Raw genomic sequence first — 16,182 nt, 5'->3', positions numbered from 1 at the left:
ATTCTTAGTTGAAACATTGGGGCACTGATATAGGGGCTAACAATGAAATTGATAGGTATATATATAAAACATATAGTCGTAATACATATATGCATGAACCGTAGTTTCACATTAGACTGCTACACTGTTCACGCAGGATAATATATGAGGTCTCTACGTTTATTGTAATTCTGACCAAACTCGTGAAAACAAAACAAAGCAAACGCACTGTCATCACCACCCTGCCCCATCAACCACCCCTCCCCAACCAATCACCCCCCCCCCACATGACATCAGTTAACGTAATCACACATAAACTTTTTTGTGAACATATGTGCGTAAGTACTAAACTAGCATACTTGAGGTATAATGAGTAACATGGTTATCACTACATCATGACTATAGCAGCTTAGCACCCAGGCTTAGCACCATATATGTATCTGTCTCAAAACTCCTATGAAATATATAATAATTTCAAAAACACTTAAAACTACCATGACTGGCATTGCTAACCAAACTGAATGCACAAAATAATTTACATAAAGTTTTATATTGCTTGTACGTGATAATACAACATTTATACAATCATTTAATTTACGCTATAAATGAAATCCGTAATTCCTTCTTTTCATCGGGGTGGGGGATGGGGGCAGATGAGAATAAAACATTAATAATTACTAATCTCACAGCACAATGTTTGTGCTCCTTTTATGAGATACACGAGTCATCATGAGCCTGATAGGCCTAGCGCCTACACGAGTCAGTCACCAAACCTGGAGGGACATTTGATATTTGTGTCCCCAATCATTCAGAAAGCGGGGTTGGGGGGGGGGCGGTTGGACGTGCTCCTTGTCCCTTTATGGTTGTCGCAACTGGTCCATCAATAAAAATACCAATCGGGAATAGGCAAGCATGTAGAGTCGACCAGAATGTAACCAACTGCCTTAATCAGAAGCACATGCACTGTACAGAACTATCGAAGTTACGATGGCCAGTTCTATCTAAACCCCTGCCATGAACATACGTACAACTTTTCACTAACTCACAGTGCGTAATTGCTTCATTACCTTTATTTGGGTTACTAAATGTTGTATGCTGCCCTCACTTTAAGAGATCATTCTCGTAGCGCGCATCACCGTTCTTTGAAATATGTTGAATAATATTCAAGTATATGAAATAAACACAGAATGAAATCAGTTTCAGATATTTCCTTTATTTTTTTAGACAAAATCTTTTGGGGGAGGGGGAGCGGGCAGGGTCATCATGCCAAATCCTTTCAATGCTTCCATGCATTTGTTAATCAGTTCATTCATGTTACGTAATAAAATACAATAACACATATCATATATCAATTAAAAAAAAATAGTATTTTGTTGCTTTCAAAAGGGTCCATACAAATGTGTTGTCTCTTTCATGTTTAGTTAAAAAATGTTCTACCGTTCTGTTTATTAAACAGGCAGTGGGGCATGTGCTCCATACTTACGAAATAACACTGTGCTGCCCTCGTTTTGCGAGCTTTACGTATGGTAGGATGCTCCATATAACCACCCCGTTCACTTACACCCTGAACACTAAATGTGATATCTAAGTCCTTGTAGAAGATTCCACGTTGACGATTCATGGCACCGTCAAGTCTCCGTATCAAGAGCGAACAATTTTCGTCACTTGCGAACGAGTCTGTTTACTCACCAGTAAACATTATTTTCGTACACTGCTCTTGAAAGTCTTATATATAATGTCTAAATAATGGTCTAAAATTGACTCAATTTCCCCACAATTTTGCAACACATGTAATCCCATATAATATGTACTCTGACATTCAAGCCACATACAAAGAAAGATTCATTTCGACAAAGGAAAGGAAAGGACAAAGGAACTGGAACAATTTGTTCCAAGCTCAATAGTTTCACAAGGTATCCACAAAGATGTTATTCGGCAATATTACTGTTCGGATTCATATGAACACTATAAGCAGTACGGTTTGATGACTTATATATATATATATATATATATATATATATATATATATATATATATATATATATATATATATATATATATATATATATATATATATATATATATATATAGAAGTGTATGAAATGTTCCAAGTAGAAATCCTCGCAAGCTGCAGACACCAACCAAAACACCCCCAAAATAAAGTCAAAACTAAGATGAAAGAGAGATAGCTTTTTAGTACACCTCCTGACGATTGCTAGTAAGCATGAAACTCTGAGTAGAGGTTTGGTTGCAAAAATCAAAATTTATATATAAATATATATATATATATATATATATATATATATATATATATATATATATATATATAGAAGTGTATGAAATGTTCCAAGTAGAAATCCTCGCAAGCTGCAGACACCAACCAAAACACCCCCAAAATAAAGTCAAAACTAAGATGAAAGAGAGATAGCTTTTTAGTACACCTCCTGACGATTGCTAGTAAGCATGAAACTCTGAGTAGAGGTTTGGTTGCAAAAATCAAAATTTATATATATATAAATATATATATATATATATATATATATATATATATGTATATATATATATATAAATACATATATATATATATATATGTAAATATATATATGTATATATATATATATATATATATATAAGGCAAGCGTATACCAAGGATATGGAAAGGGTAACAATGGCAGAGGTAGTGGTGGGATAAACACAAAATATCCAATACATAGTATGGAAATGGGTTTGCGTATATCTGTCTGGGGTAGACTCCGGCTCACGCTCATCTTTATCCCACAGTCTCCTGGATTTTTTTCCTGACCACTTTTGCTGCTTACATCTGTTGAAAATACTCTGCCTTTATATGTGCAGTGTTCTATGTTTACTGTTTGAGTCCTTATTACGTAATCGCTTTCCCGATTCCCCCACCCCCCCCCCCCCCGACGGAGCTACGTGAACGGGTTCTATCACTATAGGCCTACACCTAGGCGTATCTGCAGTCCAGCAGACAGGAATCACCCGTGTTGCGTAGTACTGTATGTCCATCGACCCCAACAGGAAGTCTTAAAATATAAAACATAAAAAAAAAAATTAAACAGTTGTTTTGATACTTTTAAGTATATATAAATAAAGGTGAAAGAAACTCACAACCTTGTCCTTTACAGGGTACGCTGAGGCAGACAAATGTACGTATATCGCTTTATATTGTTGAAAATAAAAACAGTTGAACCATTATGGTTGTGCAGAGTCTTAAGCAGGCATTATCAACGGGCAAGGACAAACAAACGCTGTTTGGAGCGAGTCTTCAAAGCCTTTAAGCTCCGTTTGCACACAACTTGTTCGATCTATGTCGCAAATATCAATTCAGGTTGCCTTTACTATTCAAAATTTCATAAATAAGAAAGAGTGGTTACCCTCTTGTACCTATACCCTCTTGACCCGTGAAGTAGTTTATACTGCACTCAGTTTCTCTTTCACAAGTTGCAAATGTGACTCATAACATGAAAGGAGAACTAACTTACATGTAGGCTATACAAGTGATTTCCGATACGCGCTACTTTTATTATCAACTGTAATGCACAAACATGGCTGAACTGCTTTTGAACTTCCTTGTTGAAACAAGTTTCACACGAAAATTGTCTCAAAGGTCAGCATTTGCCTTTCTCTTCAATTTAACTGATGTACTTTTAAGCATATAACTGAAAGAGCAAGTTTGGTGGTTTCAAGCATTGTTGAACTTTGTATTGAAATATGCTCGCCAAGTATACATTCTTTGTAGGCTGCACTTTGTATTGAAATATGCTCGCCAAGTACACATTCTTTGTAGGCTGCACTAATTATAATATTTCATATAATCTGACCGTCCCAGAAATAGCTCATTCGATCACTTATAGTAGAAGTTGAGTTGTAGCACAGTGCATCCGCACATGATACCACAAATAACTAGATCGAGTTTGCTCCTTCTCATCGTTATGGCAGGTAAGTTTTTCACTTTATAAAAATGGTCTAAAAACTCTGTTGCATTCATATTGTAATAATGTATACCGTTCCGTCCATGAATGGATATAAGTTTAAACAATATTGTGAATTTTGTCTGACTAGCTGAACGATTGTCTGACCTGCCCAATTACACATAACAGAAGGCACTTAAAGAGAGCATTTGCAATTTGCCGCAGTTTTGCCTGATATGTGTGGCATGTTATGGGGCTATACCATATATGCTATAGGCATACGGTAGTTGTACACTGGCTTACAATAAGAACCTGAATATATACCCAAAAATAAATATAAATAAAAAAAAGGTAATCCATGAGAAACGAATTGCTAGTGTAGGCTAGTAAGCATACTTGAAGCTCTCCAATGCAGTACATTCTGTGTAAATATTTTATTTCATTACCAAATGTATACGGACTTTTCGACGAACTCGAGGATAAACCATTTGTTGAAATTGGAGATCACGTGATTTTATAGATAAGAAGTGATACTTTATGGCCGTTAGTCCGTGCTTGAAAATATTTGTTAGACGGCATAACATGCATACGCTTGAGTAAGGAAATCCCAACATGGCTGCATTCCGTTACTGCATGTTGGTTTTATGGAACGTTTGCCACAGTATTGAACACAGCTGAAACTATACCTATATATCATGGCGTATAGAAGTAACTTAGTGGGAACAATCTTATACTTGATATTTAAAACAATCGTTTTTGATTGATAACATCGGAAAGATTCCATTCTCGTGCACATGTACCAAAGGCGAACTTAAATTAGGTCTACGGACACCTTTGGACAACATTGTCCTAATCACTCTAATAGGCATTATAAATCATGAAAATAGCTGCGATTCCCATGAAAACCCATCAAAGATGGACCATTTTACAAGTCTTGCCTAATTTCTAGTTTTATTAATGAATAAATATGAGCTAAGTATGCACATTGTCGATGTACAGGGAGTGACTGACTAAGTTTCTGTTCTGTTATCACACTGTTTCACAAGCTTAGTTTCAAGGACACTGAACACAGATGTTAGCCAAAGGCGATTGTTTATTGAAATAATTTAAGATCTTTTTTAAATATAAGAACATCAAGTATTCAAATGATACATGAAGGTTTGTAATTAGGGGCTAAAATAAGAAATTTCGATGAGCGCAACACTTCAAGTCATAGTTTGCACATATATAACGAGTTTCTCAGATTTTTCAACACTTCAAATGGACAGATATACTGAATATGGGCATATTGGCTAGGTGTCCTTAGTAGTACTTTAAGCAAACAGGTGCATGTTATTGTGGATCGATCATTTATGCAAATTTACAACAGACACATCCATCGAATTACTGTTTGTTGCATTCTTTTGATACCCTCCATGCTTTCGTCCATTGTCGCCTCTTAGGATTGTACACACAGACATAAGTGATGTTTTTATATTCAAAAACGATAATATTGGAATCATACTACAGAGCCCTGCATAAGATATAACAGGTGTGTTTGACCTCTAAACACGTCGATCTCGTTAAATTCCAGCAAAAACAAAAAGGGTAAGCAATACCTTCTATTAGGCTGATGCCTTCAGTCAATGACCTCTACTTGAGCTCTGTTGGCTCCTGTATGTTACTATCGACTTTAAGAACGAGCCGATATAATACACTCAAAAGGGTTATGTAACAGGTTGATCAAAGAGAAGACAAAAACAATTAAAGCTTGAACACATGAATAACAAGGTTTTCTCTTTCTTCTTTTGAGCTATAATATAGAAGAGCAAAGATGTCAAAAGTGGAGAAGTTCTTTTTTTTCTTAATATGCCCAGAAGGACAAATTTCAAAATGCAAATTCAAGCAAAGTCTCAATCACACAACCATGCCAAGGGAACTTCTTCCACTGCATCTCATTCTTCAAACCCTCAGGATTGTTCCTGTAATTGAATGGAAAAGGAAACAAAAATAATTAGAAAGAAAACATATTATATTCACAAATAGAGTGGGTGCGGTGGGATCTGTTATATAATGTTTGTTCCCTTTACATAATTCCAATACTTATGGCAGGTACAAATTAAACCTTTCTAACCACTAGTCTGACACATCTTCTCAATGGCGAGACAGAAAGTCTGCCTCTACCTTCAATTTGTCTGATGTGTGCTCTCATGTGAGTGTCAGCCGATGCTTTTGACAAAACACCCAAATCTGCTGTGCAAGCAAACTGAATGTCCCGCTTTTTGTTCCACCATGTTTGTTTATAACTGAGTGTGGTGGTATTATCCGACTTGTATTGGAATCTTTAGGTTGAATATCGCTTTTGAGAAACACTGGGAGACCTAGGAACACTGCTTGTAACTCTAGTGCATTTATATGCCAATGTTTTTCTCTTTGGGACCAAAGGCCCCTGTTTGTTGCATACCACAAACGGCTCCCCACCTGACTTTGACGGGTCAGTTTGAATCATCATATCTGGTTATAGTTTAGATTGAAGCACCATTTTGGGTATGGCTTTCTTCTATCCACCATTTCAACTCTTAATGGGCCTTTGTTATAAGGTAAGCTGAAGCCTTGAAACCTAGAGGCTTGTGAATTGCTATGCATTCGATGCCCTTTGGAGATATCTCACATGAGCCATCGAAAATCTGATAGCCCCCTTCCCTGCTACCATTTCCAGTAGAGTGTTTGCTAATTGTCAGGCTTTTGATAGCTTGCAGTTGAACAAATTCTGACAATCTTTCTTGATACCCTTCAGTTTGATCTGTGGAAGGGAATTGTGAAAGTTAATGGAATCTTTTTCTACACCCAGGAATACTATATTTCTGCTTATAGTGAAGACATACTTCTTCAGATTTACCATGAATGCTGGGCTCGCCAACTGGAAGTTCATTTCATCCCTTAACCTTACATGGGACCGATATAGAAACAGGAACATTGTCTAGGTAGACAAAGAGGCTTACTCCTTGCAGTCGCCGATGGCCTGCCATGAACTTCATATTGTAACTTTTAAAAAGAAACGGGGTAACCATAGACCGAAGTGCAGGGTGTAGTACTGGAAGGTTTCCACCGTCCAAAGAAACCGAAGTAAGACTCTGTCCTCTTCGGCAAATGGAATCTTGGGAACCACAAACAGTGTGCTTAGAAATTTTCTGTGTGAGTTCGTTTGGGGAACCAACTCTACTGCCTTCTTTAGGATGAGAGCTTGGATCTCTGCAAATCGACTTTGGCTTGCTCTTGACTGACTATAACATTGGGATATTAATGTTCGTAAGGTGGTTAACAACCTGGAGAACCCAAGTATCGCTTGTAAGTTTAAAACAAAAGTTGTCTCTAAACGACACTAAAAAGAACTTACCACTAGACCCTGCTGTCTTTGTTCTGGTTCATAAAGCTTCTGCTGCTGCTTTGGACGACGCCCCTTCAGCGGAAGCTGGAAGTTTTCGGAGCGGTTGCCCAAAAAATTGATTCGGCCAGAATTTCTTTGTCTGCCAGCACCAAAGTTGCACTCCTAGTTGCCCGCAAGCTTCCTTTTAATCGTTCCCCATGTTTTACGTTGATGATAATGTAAAGATAGATTGTAAGTCTGAAGCAATATTTGACGCACCTAACAATGCTCTAGCTTCCTGTGTTCCTTTCATGAAGAGCTCCCTCAGATCCTCACTCAAGAGACCAGTGTCAGTTGTAGCACCATTGGCAGCCAATTAAATGAATCTCTGACGCCCATATTTTTAATAATAGCCTCCCTACGCACCCTATTTAGAATGGCAACAGCATGGCCAGGCAATAGCAGTCATTGACAGGTTATGTGTTTGGATAGCTCATTCGGCATAGGCCATTTTGTTCAAATGGTGAAGTATGAAGGTGAGAGGGCCTGCTAGGTCAAATAAATTTCCACAGACGCCAAGATGGACATTGTAGACTGTGAGTAGATGTAACCCTAAGCAGTGTTACCTCTCTCAGGGGAAACTAGCATTGCGGAAGTCGAGACCCCATCCTCATTAGAAAGGCATATCGTCTGCTCAACCAAGCCAGCATTTATGTCACAATTTTTCCGTGCAGAGGACCCCGGGAACATGACCTGGTACGCTGTCTTGCTCCTAGGAGCCAAGGTTAGACATACTCATAGATACGAGTGTGGAAAAAACTCGAAAAATACCTCACCTGTTACATAACACTTTATGAGTGTATTCCATCGGCTCGTTCTTAAAGGTGATAGTAACAGACAGAATCCAGCAGAGGTCAAGTAGAGATCATTGAATGAAGGCATCAGAATAGTAGAAGGTATCGCTTAGCCTTTTTATTCTTAGACATTTTAGATCGGGATCGACGTGTTAAGTGGTCAAACACACCTGCTATATAAAATGGAGTGCCCTTTAGTATATTTCAGTTGTAAGTTGAAAGTATTAACCTTGTTTTAACGAATATAACTGATTTGTCTTTCATTCTGTAGCGTCTGGACCAGTTCCTCCTGATTGCCTAAAGTGCATCTGTTTTGTACAGTCCAATTGCATGATACCTTTCCCACTGTGTCGTATGGATGTAGGGTCCCTGTCATGTGGTCCTTACCAAATCAAAAAAAGCCTACTGGCAGGATGCTAGGCTGAAGGGAGGACGTCTGGATGGAGGTACGTATCGACACACTTCTGCACATGCGCATTACATGTTTGTATCATAGGTTATGCATGGTCGTAACTGTGGCCGGTTGTATCAAATGTTGTTTATCGTATGGTCGCTCATGGTCTAGTCATGTATGTGACGCGTGATCACGACAATTTCACATTTAATATAACGATACATGTCGTAATGATATTTGATATTGTTGACAATGATTCGGGTTTCATTATTTACTATCATGCTTGTCATAAATGTCGCCACCAATTTGCTTGGATATACTAATAATACCTGTGGTTTCGGCCACAAAACTTGTGATGTTATAGATCATGGTAATAATCATGAAATATAGGGCAAAATAGGGCCTGTTAACATCATGCCTGACATGTGACGCGTGATCAAAAGGATGATATTGATAATACTTGTGGATGTGAAGTTGATCTTTGCCGTAAACCATCATTGTTGCCAATGATCATGATTGGTTGACTGTAAACTTGCTGCTTCATAACTGGTTAACAAATGCATTTGATGCTGTTATTCGTTATCGTGGAAATGATTTCCATTACATCACTCGTTGATCATGCTTATGACGCGTGATCTTCACAATATTCGTGATATATAGTGAATGGCGATGTTGGTCGTTGACTTCGTGCGAAATGATGATTATTTTCACATCATAATATTTACGATTTACCACGATATCAATGATATGACTTAATGTAGGGTGTAGAGCTAGGGAAGAGGATGATTTATTACATTCATTTTCATGAATAAGCATGCAACAATATTGATATAAAGTAGCACACGGTCGGAGCAATGGTATAGTAACTGTTAGTAAATCACAAAAGCACGCAACTCACTCAATTCAACAATACATCTAGTACATATACACGCTGTAGTGTGTACTGTGAAGTCCGAGTCATCTGCGAATATTTGAAACGCTTAGAACCTCCTGCTGTTCTTTCGGGTATCTCACCCCCACCGACCCACCCCTTCCTCTGTAACTATACCGACAAGTTGGCTTACTTGTGCTTCAGATAAGTATCCAACAATTACACTGGGCGATATATGTCTGTATGTTGTTTTAATAATGAATAGTTTACTTAAATATTAACAAATTGTACAATAAACAATTTTAAGTTGCTATTTCCATCCACAGATTGGCAGAATTGTTCAGCGACCTTTGACTGCAGTGAACGGGCTGTACAGGGTTATATGGCACGGTACGCAACCTATGCCCGTCTAGAGCATAATCCTACCTGTGAGGATTTTGCGCGGATACACAACGGCGGACCAAATGGGTTTAAGAATCCAGCAACTGAAAAATATTGGTTGAGAGTGAAGAAATGTCTTGACATGAGCATTACACCTGACGATGCAACAAAACTGAACAAACCGCAACTTAATAACAAAACATAATTATAAACTAAACACAAATCGTGAAAGAGGCAATTGTTATGATGTTGCCATTAGAAACAAGACACATTAGGTGTTATATATCTTTTAGACAATGTACCTTTGAATGATTATTTTTAAAGGGGCGCAGTCGCCACGTAAGCTGGATGGTTTCAGATATTTCCTGAGACGCACAATACATTTCTCTGACGTCAAGATTCGTGACGTCACTCAGCAATTTTTGACGAACATCTGCGACAGTATAAGTGAACGATCATTAAACATAGTTGTAGACGAAAGTTACGCCTAGTACAAAATAAATAGTAAAACTCCGGGGGAAAACTTCTTTTTGGACACGCGCCTAGCCCCCTTTCCCACGTGCCGGCACCACCAACAAAACTTGCAGGCTGATTATCAAAAATTAAAGGATTAACCTATGGATAGTACAGTTTACGTGATAGGCTACTGACCCTGTTATCTTAAATACCAACTTAGGTTTAAGCCTCACAGATTGGCACCTCAATGTTGGCTAACAGAAACATCCCATTTGTGGGGTACAACTTATGAAGCATGCCAAACAGATAACGTGAAAATGTCTCGAACAATAATAAATCAAGCAACCATAGGCAAAATAAGAGTGACCTATATAGTAGCGTTCGAAATGATAGGCCTATGTGTATATGACTAATCTATTAAGTGCATTGTGGGTACGTTACCATAACCAGTGATTCTCTATTAAGACACAGGACAGATTTCCACCTCATGCTCTTCTCCAACTTTCAGTTACCAAAATCAAAGCAATTGTTGCAATAACACAATTGTGGATCAGTAATGTCTACACATTCTTCATGAGCCCATTCCTTGCGGCGTTCACACATGAACCAATCTTCGTCATGGGATTCTCCAAATACGAGACATAATTTAGTCACCGTTTTTCAACAGCTGTTGATTTCTAAAGAAGAATCATCATCATTTTCCTTTTTTAGGATTCTAACTGCCACCTGTTTGTTTTGATGACTTTCTATTGTACCTAGTTAATGTCTGTTTAGTGGTTTCTTCGCATTTGACTCAAAGTTCTGCACAAGTCTTTTGTGTGGAGAACTTGTCAGAATTGTTCCTTTTGATGATTTCTTGCCTTTTTTGTACCAACTTACTGGGTGCGCTCCTGGAGAGTATCACATGCATGGAATCAGTCCACTCTTACTAACTGTTCATAGTCATCTGACGTCCGTAAATAAACTGACCAGGTGTATGTCACAAACAAGCCAATGGCATGTATCGACTTGCTGTTAGCATTCAATGTCGGCTGGTGAAGAATCGTTGTGTTACTTGATATTCACACATATGTTCTGTTGTAATTCTATGTATGGTTGCTGTATAGCTGATATATATGTATAGCTGTGTAGCATATATATGGTTTATGCTGTAGAACTTATATATGTAAAGCTGTATAGCTGTATAGCTGACATGACGAGCTCAAAGAACAAGGATACTCCAGCTAGCTTCTGTTTCTGTTAAGTCTTTTCTGTTCATATACTCCGGTTTTGGTTTCTAACTTTCTATTTCAACTCTTCTCGCATATTCTGTACTTGTTGCTTTTAGTTCTTTCAATAATAACTTTTAAGGAAACCATCTCCTGCTTGAGTTCTTTCTTCATCTCCCTCGTTGTCATAAGAAGAATGATGTCAATGACGCTGTAATTCTTTCTATTGATTGATGACTCGTCTTTATTGATGAGTCTAGAAGGGCTATTGATATAAAGTATATATTGATCATATTCATTATATATTGATTATATATTCATTATATATTCATTATATATTGATAATGATGGATGCAGCAGCCGTAGATTTAGGGATTGAGGTAAGAATGAGGGTAGACTGACCACTTCTAGGAATGGCCGTAGAACCTCCCGTGGGCCGTACAGGCCATATGGTAGGCCATACGGGAAATAATTGCTGATTTAAGGTCAGTACGAGTTAATATTATTACCGGTATTAATTCTATTTAATACCGGCATTAATTCTCAGTCAACCAGCTTCATATGCAGCTTCAAATGCCAGTATTAAATAGAATCAATACCGTCATTAAATATAATCCATACCGGCATGAAATATAATTAATTCCGGCATTAAATAGACCATCTTTGCTTAGTTGGAACTGCAACTTTAGTTGCGCCATAGTGTAATACGCACTGTTATTGAAAACAGTAGTAAATAAGCAATTATTTCCCGTATGGCCTACCATATCCGTAACTGATATACCAGGGCAATGTGCTAGATGACGTGTAGCTGGTATAGGCCAGACATGCACATCTGCCACAATAACTGTTTTATTTATTTTATTTAAACTTTATTGAATTGAGGGTGATTCGGTAAGCCAGAGCTATATATCTTCCCCGAGGCCCTCGGTTACAAAGACAAATAAAACAAAAAACACATACGGCTATCGGTTGTGTATACGAGCTGAGCGGGAGTGGTGGTGGGTACTTGGGAGGACCTGGGTTCTGTCATTGTGGAGACGTTCCCAATTGGCTCAGGAACTGAAGCGGCAGCTCATTGAGTATCAGTAACCCACTTGCCCAAAAATGACATTGGTGAGCAATACAAAAATATTGGACGAAAAATTTCAAAATTCATTTAAAGGCTCAGTTAAACCTGCAGATCGCGGTTGACGTTAATCCGTAATTGACGGGGATTCTCAAAATAATACCAGCCAATTGCGTCTCAAGTTAAGTATTATCATATCATTATGCTTTCTGTTATCTCTACGAGCCCGTTTGGTTTGTATTACTGGCAACTGCCACAGTGCCACGAATTTGACTATAGGCAACCCAGAATGAGCATCTAGTTTGAGTGAGTTAACCTGTACATGAATCATTTCTACCCAACAAATCAATAAATTTATATGCTAAAATCTCGGCCGATTGAATAACTTTTGAAAGCTCTGAAGCCTCTAAAGTTCAATATATCGTATAGCTTCCATTGACCTCTCGCCTATGGCGGCCCCTGGACCCCACGCAGATAGCGCAAAGCGTATTCGTTGACAGGTCAATAAATTGAATCCGCTTCACCGAGTCCCACCAAATCATGGCTACGCGCTTGACTTCTCTACAATATACCAAGTTCATATTTTATTTGCACTATGTCTTCAACAATTTAGCTGATGGAACTCAGGAATAAACTGTTCAATTTGGGTAAAGAAACATTCCTAACGGTACCGTTACCATGGTTTCAAGTGTTTGGGAATGGGGCATACTGCAAGAGTACCTAAAATGACCAAACTTGTAGCGCGCAAAACTTGCCTCCCCCACCCATTGAACATCTTTGTCCCCCTCCCCCTCAGCCCGCAGATGAAACATCTGGTTACTCTACCTGTTCACAAACGAGAAATTAGAATGGCGGTATTTCGCCAAATTACTATTGGCTCAACGAGCTTTATCAAAAGGATGGCGCTGTCTATGAATATGTGATCGATGAGTGAGTTTTAGGAGATCCCCCAGTACCAAATCCTCTGCAGTAACTTTTAAGTCCACAAAGTATAGTAGTATCCACAGATAAAATGTAACAAGGACTAGCTAAATTACGAACCGGATAAAATGCAGATATGAAGAGATATATTATCACGAAGTATAGCTAGCTACATCTTTAGATACAATGTCTGCCGCTGTTTAGCCTAAGCTGAGTAGTTGAACACACTAGTATGAATAGGCTGGTGTTGATATTCCTCGCTTGAAGGTACGAAGTTGAGGATCCAAATTAAAGTTAGACTGAATGAGTCCGGTTATACTTGATATATGAAATAAAACGATGATGTCCCCCCAATTATCGACGATGAATGGACACACAATATACAAAGATGAAAACTAGTGTGGATACTAAGATAAATTATAGATATTGCTAGCAAAAAAACTCGTCAGCTATCCAGAGCTGGGGTGGGCAACGTACAACACATGCGGCCTGCCAGTGATTTTTTGCGGCCCGTGAGATATCTCAAGAAAAAGAAAAGAAATCAATCTATTTTATATCATCACAAAAAACAGCTAGTTGCTTAGAATTTATCGGCACTAATGTTGCTATTATGATGCTATTTTCCCCATTAATTATCAACTGTACTGTATTGACATTGTGAATACAGATTAAGTACACACACCTATTGCTTAAAGTCCTCGGAATCAAAGGTTTGAAATCAACAGCAGGTCGTTGGTCCAGACAATTTTCCACTCCTAATATCTGGCCCATTCATTCAAAAAGGTTGCCCACCCCTGATCTAGAGTTAGAGAACACATTACTTAATCACTGTTGGTCAATGGGGCTTTTAATGGGCATATGCTACCGTGAACATGACGACCAGAGCGGCTGATACGGACAGTGATACTTGTTGCTTCAGAGATAGGTTTCTGAGGCTGCTGAGGCGTAGAAGCAGGTCTGGAGTTTGTAGTTTTAATATCTGTAGACTCCTGCTAGGGTAACCATCTAACAAGTAAGTCCTTCTAATTAGTGACTGGTCATAAATTGTAACACATGTTGAGAAATTATAACACACACCATGCACTCTTAAGCTTCCACGGGTAGAATTGTTCCATTAAAATACAGGAAAGCTTCGTGGAAGACGCTTAAAGGATATGACGTAACATGTGAGTAAAATAATGGAGATAGAGGATGGTTATTAAATCCCTTTTTTTGGTCAAAACTCGTTCTCGGTCGTCCCCCTCCCCTACCTATCAACCCAAACCAAACCCACCCCACCCCCTCACCGATCCAATTCAATTACTAAAGAAGGACAAAACAAAGTGGAGTAACTGCCAATGTTTGGAATTTGGAAATATAACCTGTAGTTGCTAACTAATTTGTTGAGATTGGAGGACAGTGTGAATAATCTCTCAAATTACCCAAGTGCCACAGCCTCTTACGTGACTCCTGCATCATGTGTATCATAAAGGTTGTTTCAAGTATACATATGCCGTTGATCCCTTACGTGCAGGAGGCATGCGAAATTAATATTTACAATTCCAAACTCCCCGTTGCCGATCAGATGCCCAATCAGAAGAACATTGCTACTACCAATCCTCAAGTAACATAGTAATCTATAGGTTTCGTGACCCATTAAGCTATTGCAGACTTAAACTCTATTTCGTATACAGCAGCTGACGTGAAGCATAAACTACAGACTGGTATTCACACATTATGTAATCTTCGAATAATTTTCCCGATAAATGAATGTTCAGTAAGCCTTCTGCTTCCAGACACGTTTACAAACGATTGCAAAGAACTGTTACACCGAAATAACTACATATCATAAAGAATGTGATACAAATCCCCTGCAGCGTCACACAACCCGACTGATCTCGGTTTACTCAAGTAGGAAACACACACTAGGACCAAGGAGATTACTTTTTCAACCGTCCTCCCATGGACGTAAGATTATCAATTGAAATGTTCCAATTTAAGCCAATAAAATTAATAACAAGTCATTGAACGGCAACGAAGTTGAGATGATCGTCTCGGCTTATCATAATATACTACGTACTTTAGTGCCTTGCGGTTGAATCGTTTTTCTAAACACGTTAACATAAACATGAGTTGCAGATGTTCTTCGTTTACTTACAATACTGATGCTACACAGTGCTGAATATGCATTAGGTATATGTTAAATATGATTTGTCGTCAAAGATATTATTTTGGTTTTCAGAATGGCTTCCTCGGGGTTGATAGAAGACATCATTCTGATTTCGAAAATTTGCTTACCGTAAAATATGCACAGGTGTTATGTTTTCAGAAATTTGTCGATGAAAACTAGACTATACCAGCTTTGGTATACTACTTTGCCCTCATTTGTTGATAATATTGGGGGCGGCGGGTCCAATGCTCATTCCCAGCGGGTTTTATTTATTTATTTACTCTCTGTGACACCTTCCTGATTACATTCTGTTATTATTCAAATAACTGAAATTGATCGTCAATATTTGTAGTGCAGACTGTGTCACAAAAGTCGTTAACATATATATATATATATATACAGAGAGAGAGAGAGGTAAAGGTGTATAGGTCATTCTAATCATTCGTTGAAAGATGAAAAGCAATATTTGCTGAGACATGCAGAGTTAATCAAAAGATGTTTGGTCATAACGTACTCGAAGTGCATGAACACATGATCGATCCGGGCCAAAAAAAAAAATCGATTCACCTTAGGAAAGAATAATCTTCCCTTTCGCCATGAAGAGCGATCGAAAACTCATAAAATT

General features: G+C 38.2%; 1 pseudogene; it reads left to right on the top strand.

Annotated features, from left to right (window-relative positions):
• The first annotated feature begins 3,702 nt into the window (after positions 1-3,702).
• LOC139974306 (lysozyme-like) lies at positions 3,703-11,572 on the top strand (annotated as a pseudogene).
• The last annotated feature ends 4,610 nt before the right edge of the window (positions 11,573-16,182 follow it).

This window comes from Apostichopus japonicus, chromosome 9, assembly GCF_037975245.1.
Source record: "Apostichopus japonicus isolate 1M-3 chromosome 9, ASM3797524v1, whole genome shotgun sequence".
Classification (NCBI taxonomy): Eukaryota; Metazoa; Echinodermata; class Holothuroidea; order Aspidochirotida; family Stichopodidae; genus Apostichopus; species Apostichopus japonicus.
The sequence above is the reverse complement of the archived record's forward strand: the minus strand, read 5'-3'. Positions and strand labels throughout refer to the sequence as shown.